Source organism: Eptatretus burgeri, chromosome 9 (genome assembly GCF_056783735.1).
Source record: "Eptatretus burgeri isolate ZD-2024b chromosome 9, Ebu_testis_v1, whole genome shotgun sequence".
Taxonomy (NCBI): Eukaryota; Metazoa; Chordata; class Myxini; order Myxiniformes; family Myxinidae; genus Eptatretus; species Eptatretus burgeri.
The window spans coordinates 166,984-182,600 of record NC_140969.1 but is presented as its reverse complement, the minus strand read 5'-3'; the positions used below and the strand labels follow the sequence as shown (position 1 = coordinate 182,600).

General features: G+C 45.2%; 1 long non-coding RNA gene across 2 annotated transcripts in view; it reads right to left on the bottom strand.

The window, feature by feature from the left end:
• LOC147019393 (uncharacterized) overlaps window positions 1-15,617 on the bottom strand; it is a 60,052-nt gene that overhangs the window by 38,081 nt on the left and 6,354 nt on the right. For both annotated transcript variants that reach the window (XR_015061397.1, XR_015061398.1), the window contains exon 2: window positions 10,354-10,765. This is a non-coding gene — a long non-coding RNA (uncharacterized LOC147019393). The remainder of the gene's footprint in view (window positions 1-10,353; window positions 10,766-15,617) is intronic.

The window sequence follows — 15,617 nt, the reverse complement described above, 5'->3', positions numbered from 1 at the left end:
TACCAAAAGTGAAAACAGAATTGCGATCCGAGTTAAAACGAACTCGTAACGTCGACCGAAGCAAAAATCTCCATTTCTCCACGCAATTATTTAATATTATTTTATCAAAGTCACAAAACCGTAATATTCGGCCATCCACCAACAATCTTTACATAATCCGACGACTTAGCGAGTCAGTCATGCGACGATAACCTTTATTGGGATAAAAAAATGGGACAACTTTTAAACACAATCTTTATCGAAAACACCGTCAGCGCGCACACGCAAAACCTTTACATGACTCAACGCAGCGTCTGCTCGAGCGCGCTGCACCACGTGACGAGCCGTGACGCGGCGACTGAAATATTTTTTATACAATCTTAAAACGTCTCCAAAACATCCAATTTTTACCAGAATTTCGACAACCGAGTGTTAAGCGTCCTAAGCGATCAGAAAAACCGAAGACAAAATTAAAATCGAAGTTAAAACGAACTCGTAACGTCGACCGAAGCAAAAATACTCCATTTCTCCACATGAATTTACGGAATTATGTTTGACCTCACTGTGACCTTGACCTTTGACCGATTTTGACCAAAATCTAATCAGCGCTAGCCATCGCCCTCCTGAATCACGTGGTGTAATTTGACATTGGTAGCTTCTTCCGTTCTCGAATTATCGTGCCTACAGACAAACAAACACACACACAAACAAACAAACACACAAACAGAGGACGGAAGTCATCAATATACTTACGAAATCTTTAGATTTCGTAAGTAACAAACAGGCAGTCATAGACTGGTACTTACTAAATCGTCAACTTGACCTCTGACCTCGTCTAATAAAAGCTGTCTCTAGAGAAGGTAGCGACGCAATCCAGAAGTTTCTATGATGATTCTGTACCAAACCATCAAAAATGGAATGTTTGACCTCACTGTGACCTTGACCTTTGACCGATTTTGAACAAAATCTAATCAGCGCTAGCCATCACCCTTCTGAATCACGTGGTGTAATTTGACATTGGTAGCTTCTTCCGTTCTCGAGTTATAACTTTTTTTGGATGTTTGACCTCACTGTGACCTTGATCTTTGACCGATTTTGACCAAAATCTAATCTGCGGTACCCATCACCCTCCCGAATCACGTGATGCAATTTGACATTGGTGGCTTCTTCCGTTTGAGTTATCGTGCCTACAAACAAACACACAAACAGAGGACGGAAGTCATCAATCTACTTTCGAAATCTAAAAAACAGACAGGGGTGAAAACAGTAACCTCCGTCCATCTTCGATGGCGGAGGTTAATGATGGATACTACTCAGGAAAACAAACCAGAAACAAAACATAGCCCTAATGAATGCATAGAAAAATTACAAAAAGAAATATAAGCAGATGTACTCTGACAAATGGGAGAATGATAGAAGAGCAGGAAGATTCAAAAAAGAGCTTAACAGGACAGGGATCAACAAGGAAGGCTATTTGGAATGGCTAAGAAGAGGTCAAATTAGTTGGAATGGAGAACGAATCATCATTAATGCCCAAGACGAAGGACATTAAACTAATGCTTTTATGAAAATGATGGGATTGAGTAAATTTAACAAATGCAGGATTTGTGGGGAAGAAACAGAAAGTACCACTTGCAGCCACCGCCTTTCGGGATGTAAAAAAAAAAAACTCGTGTCGGAATAGCTGTACACAGAAAGACACGACAGTGTCTGCAGAGTAATCCACTGGCACATTTGTAAACATTTCAACATCCCGGTCCCAGAACAATCATGGAAACACAAACTAAATCCGATCCTCGAAAATGAACATAAAACGTTCAGGTGTGACAAGACAATCCCATCAAGTGTGAACATTGCAAACAAAGCATTGCATCCGGACATATAACTCAAATATAAAAAGGGAAAGTCAACATTGTTGATCGAGGTTTCAGTCCCCAATGACTTTGGATTAAATGGCACAGAAATCAGGAAAAAAATCTCCAAATATCGGGATCTGAAAAATGAGGTCAAGAGGATGTGGAAATTGAAGAAAGCTGTAATTGTACCAGTGATAGTCAGAGCTACAGGAATGATGAAGAAAACCCTTGTATTTAAAAATCATTCAGGGGAATATCACTCCAAACGACCGACAAGTGGAGTTTGTTGGAGGTTCAGTGAAGATTCTGAAAACAGCCCCTGAAATGAGGCTGTAAGAATGGAGTTTCACAGTTTGGTTCATGAATCATGATCCTTGACTCAAAAAATAGGATGTGTAGATTTTGAGTTCTGGGAGAACTTCCTCCCACCTCCTGAAACCTACAAATGGAGATAACAACCAACGAGAGCATGCATGCATTCATACATACTGTACACACATTTAAATGCAATATGTGCCTCGCAACTATTGTTACCACCAGTGGAATTGGGTTAAGTTTATACACTGGACCTATATGATTAGCTTGTACATTTTGCTTGTCATTTCAGGTTAATTGGTTTCGGTTCTGTCTGTAGACAGTTCTCTAGTGCCCAATGGATTGCCGCAAATGCTCGGGAGATCGATATCACACCATGATTGACATCACATAAAACGAAGCTTTGATCTGGGAGTTTGAAATGTGCAAAGGACTGAAAACATGCAGAGGGGTGCCACAGAATAAGATATAAGAGTTGAGGTTGTCATCAGTGAAAAGGGTTTTAAAAAAAACCTCTGCTTCACTTCACCGTTGGTGGCAGAAAGGGTCAACACCACCCGTGTGCTCCAGGGCCTCCACAACCATAAATCCAGCACTATAACCACAATGTGTAAATTTATATGTATACATGTATCTGTATATATGTGTGTGTGTATATATATATATATATATATATATATATATATATATATATATATATATATATATACATATATACAGTATATACACACACAGTACACACACACACACACACACCGGATGCATATTTTTGCCGTATGTACACGGGGTTAATTTAAAATGAAATAGGCAAAGCCGAGAAGCAAACGAAATACAGTGGGTTAGAGTTTCTTCTTCATGTTGTTCCTGACATTGGCTCCAGCATGCCATAAAGCAAACTAATTTTTAACTCCGGTTTTGTATCAAAGTTGTCTCTTGGTTTCTAGTCTACAAAATATATCAGTAAATGAAAATCGCTTTTCCTTTTATTTTGCCAAATGGACCCAAACACTGCGCATTATAGACACTCTTCTTCTTCTTCATTTTGGTTCCGGTATCGGCTTGAGCGTGCGTTAAATGCAAACATCTTTTTTTATTTTTAATCTCCAGAACATTCATTGGGACTGGTAGGGGACATGTATAGCAAAGCAATTCTTTATGTTTTTGTACACTGCTCCATCCCAATTCTATATCCAGTACCATTTGTATGCCTGGTGTTGGCTTAATGGTTAAGGTGGTGGGCTTGGGATCTTAGGATCCTGAGTTCAAATCCTACTCGGCTGTTGAATTGATACCAGGTGGGGTTAACTCGCCTGTCATCCTTCCGAGGTCGGCAAAATGAGTGCTAGCTTGCTGGTATACTGTGTCGGAGTGGTGACCCGTCCAGGATTGTGCCCACTAGCCAAGGAGACTGCTTAAGCAGCACCAACACTCTGCACAGAGTATGGTCCCGACTTCCTCTCCTCCATTTGTACACATTCACCTCAGAAGTGCACCCTCCCTCCCAATTCCATTTCCATGTGTTGCACGGCAGCATCGCTGGGCAACGAAGGCGCCCCGGCAATGGCACGTGCTGGAGGATTTGTTATTTATTTATTTGGAATGAGGTCAATGGACTTTAAATGCATCTCTATTTGTTTATATTATTTGCAAAATGTAAGATATTTCAAGTCTATTGGTCAGTTGATTTTGTTATTCTGTCTGTCTGTCTATCACCTACAGGTCACAATTTTAAACCAATCTTCACGAACCTTCACCACGTGGTCGAGTTTGGCATAAGCAAGAAGCCGATTGTTTTAAGGTCAAAAGGTCAACAAATTTGTCAAATTTCTAAAACCCTCAATTTTCATCCGATTGACTTGAAATTTGAACAGGATTTATATTTCAGGTCACTGAATTCATCCAGCCAATTATTTTGAGGTCAACATCGACCAAAAGGTCAACAACTTTGGTGAGATTTCTAAACTCTATTTTCATCTGATTGACTTGAAATTTGAAGAGGGTATATATTTCAAGTGAATGAATTAAACCAGCCAATTTTATTTGAGGCCAACATTACCAAAAGGTCAACAATTAGGTGAGAATTAAGTGAGGTGTTTTAAATAATGTGGCATTAAGGTGTTTTTAATAACATTGCGGTAAGGTGTTTTTAATGACGTGGCGGTGTTTGTTCAACTTTAGCGACATGTGGTGAGGCGAGCAAGGGGACCCAGCAATGCCGGGAAACATCCGGTCCCTCTTGCCAACCCTTCCCCTACCCCCTCCCACCCCACACCACACCCCTTACCCTCTCACCCTTCCCCTCCCACCCTTCCCTCCCTCTGGACTCCCACCCCACCCTTTTCCCTCCCTCCTCACACCCCTGCCTCCTCCCACTCCCCTCCCTCCAGACACCCACCCTATGTAGTAAGTATGTCTATTCATTACACACTGTTTGAATGTGAGTTGGACCGTGAGTATGTCAATTAATTACAGACGATTGGAACATACCCTTTAGGCATTAGACCTTAAGAGCCCTTAGACATTTTAGACACCTTTAAACCATTTTAGACCTTTTAGACCCTTTGGACCTTTCAAGACCCTTTATACACCCTTGGCCTATTTAGACCCATTGAACCTATTTAGATACTTTCAACCTTTAAGACCCTCTCAGACTTTTTAGAACCCCTTACACTCCTGAAGACCTTCACACCCTTTAGACACTTAGACCTTTTAGACCTTTAGACTCAGTTTATACCCTTTTGGCCCCTTTCAACACTTTAGACCCTATAGACCCCTTAGACCATCTAGACCTGTAACTACTATTGAGACATAACCTTAAGAATGACCCTAGACCTTTTAGGCCATTTTAGACCTTTTAGGCCCTTAAGAACCCTGATACCCCTAAAATCCTTTAGACCCCATCGACCCCATTGGACCTGTAACTATTATTGGAACATACTGTTACGGCTGTGGAAAATCGCATTACACCATAAAGGACCCTCAGGTGAGATATCTTCATAGGTACATGTGTAGTTAGCCCAAACCCGTTGTATAGAGGGAATTTATGTGATCCATCCGGGCTGTGACGCTTTGAGTCAGTCGTTTTTCTTTTTCTATCTTTTATTTAAAACACACAACATTTCAACAACCACGCTATCCCCATCACAGCGCCAACCACACTGCAACCACGCCACCTCCACCATCTACGCTACTACATCTTCGCCACTACGTCCGCTTCCGAACGGCAAACAAAGGCGCAAAGGAGGGAACTGAGAGGATGCGCAGGTTTCCCCGCCTGTTCCTTCCGTTTGACTTCCCCGCGCTTTGGAGTGGAGGAGGGCGATGCAGGTCAAAGGTCAGAGGTCATGTAAAGGAGGGCCTCTTTTTGGGGGAATAATCCTCTGGCCCCGAGCCAAAAACTGACTCCCCGTACCCGCACGGAGCGGGGTGGAGGGAAAACGTGAGGGAACGCCCTTTTCGGGAACCCTCTCGTAGGAAGGTGGAGCCGAGAACGGGGTGGGGCGAAGGGCGGAGCCCCGCGCGATAAAAGACGGACACGGGTGGGCGCGCGAGAGCTTCTTCTTCCTCTTCGTCCTGGAGCTGGTCTCTTCCTCTTCGTCTTCAGCCGCTTCCGCCTCTTCTTTTTCGTCTTGGCTGGTGGTCTGGTTGGTCTTCGGGAAGGGGTCCTGCGCCCGCGACTTGGCGAGCGGCCCTGTCACGAAGGCACGGACGGGAGACGCGGCAGCGCCCGTTGCGAGGTGGACCTGTGCGTCCGGACGGGGAGTGCCAGAGAGGGTTCGCCGGCCGCGAGAGGGGTTGGGGGCCAGGCGCGACCACGCTGACGGTCGCGGGAGAGGGACTCACCAGACACAAAAGGGAAGTCGCGACTTCTTTCTTTCTTTCCTTTGGGGTTTTTGTGCAAATGTCTGTGGGTGGCGCCAGTCTGGCTCAAGTAGTATTGTTTTAAGTGTTGCCGTGTGTACGCGTATTCGGTTGTAGCTCTGCATCGTTTCTTTTGTTACATTTGCTTTTTGTGCATAATTGTTTTAACTGTTATATGTGCATTTTTGACTGTATGGCTGTATATACGTGCTTGTCTGTGTGCGTGTGATTAAAATGCTTGTTTGTTGAACTGTTCCCGCTCTGCTTCGTCTCTTTTCCTTTTTTTTATTGACCCTCCATCTTGCATCACGGAAAGGGGTTTGTAGTGGGTGCAACATCCCGGTAAATAATCGGAACCGTCAAGGCCGACGATAACACCGCTCGGTTATCACTGTAGCACGGAACGGACCGCTTAAGCGGTTCGTGTCCGGAGTTGGCCTGTGGCGTGGTACGATCGCCCGGTCGACCATTCGCGCAGGTACTTAGGTAGATCAAATTTGGCGAGCAACCCTATCCTGCGCGGGTGGGCAATTGGCACGGTCGTGGTGGGGTTAAACCCGCACCTGTGACTAGCTCCCGGCGTTGTTCTGAGAGAGTCACCACAGAATTGTCCGTCCGGTGGGCGACGTGCCGCGATTCGAGTCACGTGGCCGTCCGCACGCCGGCGGGCACGAATTCGCAACAATACCATTAAGACCCCTTTGAAATTTTCAACAATTTAGACCCTTTTAAACTCTTTGGACCTTTTAAGACTCTCATAGGAACCTCGACAGTGTACACAAAAAAAAAATACTGTTTGACCCCGTTTGACCCTATTGACCGCTGAGATCCTTTGCTCCTTTAGATTGCTTAGACCCATTTCGACACTTTAGACCCCTGAAGACCATTTAGCCCCCTTAAGACCGTTTGAGGCCCTTTAGACCTCTGCAACTCGTAAAGACATTTACATGCTTTAGACCACTTAGACCCCTTGAACCTTTCAGACCATAACTACTATTAGGAAATACCCTTTACATCTTTATTCCCCTAAAATACTTTTTTAGACCATCACAGACCCCCATAGACCCTTTGGACCACTTAGACCTCTGAGGGTCTACAGGTCTAACGGGTCGTAGACACCTTAGACCCTTTCGACCTGTCGACCCGTTTTAGACCCCTTCAGACACACACCACACAAACATCGATAGAGGCCTCTTGCAATACACAGCCTATACTTTTTTTAAGCAAGTAATATGCAATCTCCAGCCACCCGTAGGGTGGGTACTCTGCTAGCTTGAACAGAAATTACATATTGTGTCACTGAATTGGTTCACCAATCAAAACTAAGAAGCATTTTGTTTTTGAGGTCTAAATGTCAAAGGATCAAAGGTCATGGTCAGATAAAATCATCAATTTTCATCCGATTGACTTAAATTTTGAACAGAGTTTGCATATTGGGTCACTGAAGTCTATTGCTTAGGCCGAAGTCACATTTGCTCTACGGCGAGGATACGGCGGCCGTATGCCCTCTGAATTGACAGAAATGTGAGGTGGCCGCAGAGTTTCTGCAGTGGCCTCAGGGTGGCCCTACGCCGTTCGGCTATAATTTACAGGCCGTAAAGTGGCCGTAGAATTATAACGCGGAGTTATAACTTTTTCATTTCTACGTTCGCCGTAGCAATTTGACAAGCCAAAACAAAAGAAATGGTAAAAAAAAATAAAAAATTAACCCATTCGTTACGGTCCGTCTGGCTGCACGTTCACCTTAGGGCCCCCTGTGGTCGCCTTGCAGGCACCTTGAGGCTACCTTGCGTCTGCCTTGAAAATTCTATGGCCGCCGCAGGGCCCCCTTAAGGTCACCGTGCGACATCAAATCAAAGACCGTACGGCAACCCCACGTTTTTCGGTCTTCACAGTTTCTAAGACCTAAGGCCTAAGTCACATTTGCTCTACGGCGAGGATACGGCGGCCGTACGCCCTCTGAATTGACAGAAACGGCGGCGGCCGCAGAGTTTCTGAGGTGGTCTCAGGGTGGCCCTACGCCGTATGGCTATATTTTACAGGCCGTAAGGTCGCCGTGGAATTATAACGCGGAGTTATAACTTTTTTCATTTCTACATTCGCCGTAGCAATTCGACAAGCCGAAAAAAAAATGGTAAAAAAAAAAAAAAAAAAATTCACCCATTCGTTACCGTCCGTCTGGCCGCACGTTCGCCTTAGGGCCCCCCTGCGGTCGCCTTGCGGTCGTCTTGCGGGCACCTTGCGTCTGCCTTGAAAATTCTATGGCTGCCGCAGGAACGCCCTCAGGTCACCGTGCGACATCAAATCAAAGACCGTACGGCAACCACACATTTTCGGTCTCCACAATTTATAAATATGCCGTGCAGCTCCCGAAAAATAAAAACATATGTGACTGCAACATTGTGTGACCATGGAAATACTGTGGCCGCCGTATAATTGCGAGTGGCCGTAGATTTTGGAGACCCCACGGCCGCCGTTGCAAATGTGACCTCGGCCTGAAGGTCATAAGGTCAAAGCTCAAGGTCACATAAAATCTTCAATTTTCATCTTATCAACTTGAAATTTGAACAGGATTTGCATATTTGGTCACAGACATGCCTGGTTCACCAAAAATCAGGACAATCAATTTCGCCTTTTTGATATACCAACGGTTTCTATGACAACAATTTCACCCCATTTTAATCAAATTTGCCTTTTGTGAATTTATTACCATACCTCAGAAATTTTTAAACTCGTCAAATTGAAATGCACACTGATGATTTTTATGCATATGTGTATAAAATTAGAACAAACATAGTCAAAGGTCCAGGTTAAAGCCATCCAAAACATGTAAAACCCAATGAGGCCACAATTAGAAAATGTGTCAACCAAATTTGTTTTGCATAACATTCAATCATGTGGAACACTTGATAAATCAAATTTTCCAAATTACAAAATTGCTGTTTCCATGGCAACTACAGTTTATTTGGATTTTGCAAGTATCATGCTATGCATGACATCATTCTTGGTTGCTTGTTTGTCTGCCTTTGAGCAGGGTGTCTCAAAAACTTAGATAGATTTGGATGGAATTTGGTGGAGAGGTTGGGTGTGTGACAAGGATGAATTGATTAGATTTTGGTGAAGATCCGGATTCTATAATTTTAAAGTGATGCTTCATCATTGAGAGATGGAGCCAAAAACTATATATAGCATGATATTTTGAAACGTTGTAGACGGATTAGGATGAAACTTGGCGGATGAGTTGAGTAGATGACGAGAACAAGCTCATTAGATTTTGGTTCAGGTCCGGATGCAGGTCCGGCCCATCAGTGTTATCCATAACGTAAACTGTTCAGCCTGGCAGAGGTATGCGCTCTGCAAGTGCAGTTCTAGTTTTACTTGGTGTTTTCATCAAGTTTACTTTGAGTACAAAGTGGATGTCGACGGGCTTTGCACTTTGGGTCTGCTTTCATCTCCTCTGCACGATTATCAAATATTTGATCAATCCCGATTGCTGTTTGTTGCCTTCGCTTTGATCTTGCCACTGCCCAGAAATGACCTCACTCAGTCTTTCTCTGACTTGTTCAATCGAATACTATCCATTGTCATTTCCAATATGCAGGTGGATTACACTGAATATTTGCACACAATATTTTCTTTCAAATCAGTTGTCAGAAGAAAAAAAACATCACACAAATACAGATCTTGACACCTGATTAAAGGCAATCTGTCAGCATGTTGAGACAACTCAGCGTTTCAAATCAGTGAAAATGGGACATTTCACGAATGGCAAGTAAGCAATAGAAGACAAAGAAACAAAACAATAATGTCTCCATTTTGCAGGTCCCAAGTTTCCCTGTTTGGGATAGTATGATCAACAACTCTTTTTTAAATGCTGGGTATAAAACCAAAATCCAAAACTGCAGGTACTCTTTACCGACGGAGAAATTGTACCATTCCATCATCTTCCATCTCGAGTCTTCACAACTCAATTATTTATACAAGTTAAGATTGCGTGGAGTTGATGTGCCTCGGTCCTTTATCAAGCATTTGTTTCTAATTATCATGAAGGTGAGTCATTATAAGCAAAAGGCACTTTTTGCAATGAGATGAATGTTGACTGTTAAAAAGAAATGACTCATCTTTGTTTGTTAAAATCTTTCCACAAAGATATTGCAATAATCTGAGCAATCAATCATTATTCTTTGAGCACAGTATACAACAGGTTAATTGCAGCACATCATTAGATCTTTAAAAACGTAACAATCATTTTATGCCTGAATGAGTATTTCAATATGCATTAGTAAAATTAATTTTAAACAATTAATGAACACAATCGATATAGCCTGCGGGCAGTACTCACAGCCAATGGTGAATATCTTCTCACCATCCGTGTTTGGAGCAATGTTTCCAAAACCGACGCTAGTCAGGCTCGTCATGGTGAAGTACAAGGCAGAGATGTAGATGGAGCCCTTCCCGGGTCCATCCTCCCAGTGACCGTCCCCACTGGCATTGTAGTGATACGGCTTGCCAAGGCTGTTGCCCAGCTGATGCAGCCAGGCATGTGGCCGGCTGTCCCCCGCCTCACCCAACGCTTCACAATCACCGATGGAGTACCATATGCAGGCGAGCCAGTGTGCAGCCAGGCCAAAGACACAAACCAACAAGACCAGGACGGTGGCACCATACTCCAGGTAGTGATCGAGCTTCCGAGCAACACGGCCCAGTCAAAGAAGTCGAACCACCTTAAGAGCACTAAAGAGGCCTGTAATTCCCTGGCCACACAAAACACACGCACGCACACACAAACACACATAATAAATAAGACAAGTCACACCGCAGACATAGTTTCAATATTTGCTCAGGAAACAACCTGGGGTACTTTATCAGGACCACAGTGTCATTAATGTTCAGTAAATAAATGATGACTCAAAGGCATGTCTTGTCTGTTTTTCTAAATATCCCCAAAAAAGCATGATGACTGATCGATACCAATATTTGGGACACAGTATGATTTAATGGCAACACATACAGGAAATAAAATAAATAGTTGTTTATCAATAACTCTAAATTATAAATAACATATTTTCTTAAGAGAGCCTATTGTGGGAAGAAAATAGAAAAGCAAAGCTCAATTCAATCCCAACATATTCTTAATGAGGACACAAAGAATGAAAGCAAACATAACAAATAAAACAAGAGACAGACAGAGAGACACAGAGAGACACAGACAGACAGAGAGACACAGAGAGACACAGAGAGACACAGAGAGACACAGAGAGACACAGAGAGACACAGAGAGACACAGAGAGACACAGAGAGACACAGAGAGACACAGAGAGACACAGAGAGACACAGAGAGACACAGAGAGACACAGAGAGAGACAGACACAGAGAGACACAGAGAGACACAGAGAGACACAGAGAGACACAGAGAGACAGAGAGAGACAGAGAGAGACAGACACAGACACAGAGACACAGAGAGACAGACACAGACACAGAGAGACACAGAGAGACAGACACAGACACAGAGAGACAGACACAGACACAGAGAGACACAGAGAGACAGACACAGACACAGACACAGAGAGACACAGAGAGACAGACACAGACACAGAGAGACACAGAGAGACAGACACAGACACAGAGAGACACAGAGAGACAGACACAGACACAGAGAGACACAGAGAGACACAGAGAGACACAGAGACACAGAGACACAGAGACACAGAGACACAGAGACACAGAGACACAGAGACACAGAGACACAGAGACACAGAGACACAGAGACACAGAGACACAGAGACACAGAGACACAGAGAGACAGAGAGACAGACACAGAGAGACATAGAGAGACACAGAGAGACACAGAGAGACACAGAGAGACACAGAGAGACACAGAGAGACACAGAGAGACACAGAGAGACACAGAGACACAGAGACACAGAGAGACAGAGACACAGAGAGACAGACACAGACACAGAGAGACACAGAGAGACAGACACAGACACAGAGAGACACAGAGAGACAGACACAGACACAGAGAGACACAGAGAGACAGACACAGACACAGAGAGACACAGAGAGACAGACACAGACACAGAGAGACACAGAGAGACACAGAGAGACACAGAGAGACACACAGACACACAGAGAGACACAGAGAGACAGACACACAGACACAGAGAGACACAGAGAGACAGACACAAAGAGACAGACACACAGACACAGAGAGACAGACACAGAGAGACACAGAGAGAGACACACAGAGAGACACAGAGAGACAGACACAGAGAGACACAGAGAGACAGACACAGAGAGACACAGAGAGACAGACACAGAGAGACACAGAGAGACAGACACAGACACAGAGAGACACAGAGAGACAGACACAGACACAGAGAGACACAGAGAGACAGACACAGACACAGAGAGACACAGAGAGACAGACACAGACACAGAGAGACACAGAGAGACAGACACAGACACAGAGAGACACAGAGAGACAGACACAGACACAGAGAGACACAGAGAGACAGACACAGACACAGAGAGACACAGAGAGACAGACACAGAGAGACACAGAGAGACAGACACAGACACAGAGAGACACAGAGAGACAGACACAGACACAGAGAGACACAGAGAGACAGACACAGACACAGAGAGACACAGAGAGACAGACACAGACACAGAGAGACACAGAGACACAGAGACACAGAGACACAGAGAGACAGAGAGACAGAGAGACAGAGAGACAGACACAGACACAGAGAGACAGAGAGACAGAGAGACAGAGAGACAGACACAGACACAGAGAGACACAGAGAGACAGACACAGACACAGAGAGACACAGAGACACAGAGAGACACAGAGAGACAGACACAGACACAGAGAGACACAGAGAGACAGACACAGACACAGAGAGACACAGAGTGACAGACACAGACACAGAGAGACACAGAGAGACAGACACAGACACAGAGAGACACAGAGAGACAGACACAGACACAGAGAGACACAGAGAGACAGACACAGACACAGAGAGACACAGAGAGACAGACACAGACACAGAGAGACACAGAGAGACAGACACAGACACAGAGAGACACAGAGAGACAGACACAGACACAGAGAGACACAGAGAGACAGACACAGAGAGACACAGAGAGACACAGAGAGACAGACACAGAGAGACACAGAGAGACACAGAGAGACAGACACAGAGAGACACAGAGAGACACAGAGAGACAGACACAGAGAGACACAGAGAGACAGACACAGACACAGAGAGACACAGAGAGACAGACACAGACACAGAGAGACACAGAGAGACAGACACAGACGCAGAGAGACGCAGAGAGACAGACACAGGCACAGAGAGACACAGAGAGACAGACACAGACGCAGAGAGACACAGAGAGACAGAGACATACAGACAGAGAGAAAGTTACAGACACAGAGAGACACAGAGAGACACAGAGAGACAGACACAGAGAGACACAGAGAGACACAGAGAGACAGACACAGAGAGACACAGAGAGACACAGAGAGACAGACACAGAGAGACACAGACACAGAGACACAGACACAGAGACACAGACACAGAGAGACAGACACAGACACAGACAGACACAGACACAGACAGACACAGACACAGACAGACACAGACACAGACAGACACACACAGACAGACACAGACAGACACAGACACAGACAGACACAGAGAGACAGACACAGACACAGACAGACACAGACACAGACAGACACAGACACAGACAGACACAGACACAGACAGACACAGACACAGACAGACACAGACACAGACAGACACAGACAGACAGACACAGACACAGACAGACACAGACACAGACAGACACAGACACAGACAGACACAGACAGACAGACACAGACAGACAGACACAGACACAGACAGACACAGACAGACACAGACACAGACACAGACAGACACAGACACAGACACAGACAGACAGATACAGACAGACACAGACACAGACACAGACACAGACACAGACAGACAGACACAGACAGACACAGACACAGACAGACACAGACACAGACACAGACAGACACAGACAGACACAGACACAGACAGACACAGACACAGACACAGACAGACACAGACACAGACAGACACAGACACAGACAGACACACAGACACAGACAGACACACAGACACAGACAGACACACAGACACAGACAGACACAGACAGACACAGACAGACAGACACAGACAGACACAGACAGACACAGACAGACAGACACAGACAGACACAGACAGACACAGACAGACACAGACACAGACAGACACAGACAGACACAGACACAGACACAGACACAGACAGACACACACACTCAGACACACACAGACACACACAGACACAGACACACACACAGACAGACACAGACAGACACAGACAGTCACAGACACAGACACAGACAGACACAGACACAGACAGACACAGACACAGACAGACACAGACAGACACAGACACAGACAGACACAGACAGACACAGACAGACACAGACAGACACAGACAGACACAGACAGACACAGACAGACACAGACAGACACACACAGACACACACAGACACAGACACAGACAGACACAGACAGACACAGACACAGACACAGACAGACACAGACAGACACAGACAGACAGACACAGACAGACACAGACACAGACAGACACAGACACAGACAGACACAGACACAGACAGACACAGACAGACACAGACAGACACAGACAGACACAGACAGACACAGACAGACACAGACAGACACAGACAGACACAGACAGACACAGACAGACACAGACAGACACAGACAGACACAGACACAGACACAGACAGACACAGACACAGACAGACACAGACACAGACAGACACAGACAGACACAGACACAGACAGACACAGACAGACACAGACAGACACAGACAGACACAGACAGACACACACAGACACAGACAGACACAGACTCAGTCACACACAGACGCTGCCACAGACACAGTCACAGACAGACACAGACAGACACAGACACAGACACAGACAGACACAGACAGACACAGACAGACACAGACAGACAGACACAGACACAGACAGACACAGACACAGACAGACACAGACACAGACAGACACAGACAGACACAGACAGACACAGACAGACACAGACAGACACACAGACACAGACACAGACACAGACAGACACAGACACAGACACAGACAGACACAGACACAGACACAGACAGACACAGACACAGACACAGACAGACACAGACACAGACACACAGACACAGACAGACAGACACAGACAGACACAGACAGACACAGACAGACACAGACAGACACAGACAGACACAGACAGACACAGACAGACACAGACACAGACAGACACAGACAGACACAGACAGACACAGACACAGACAGACACAGACAGACACAGACACAGACAGACACAGACACAGACAGACACAGACAGACACAGACACAGACAGACACAGACAGACACAGACAGACACAGACACAGACACAGACACAGACACAGACAGACACAGACACAGACAGACACAGACACAGACAGACACAGACAGACACAGACAGACA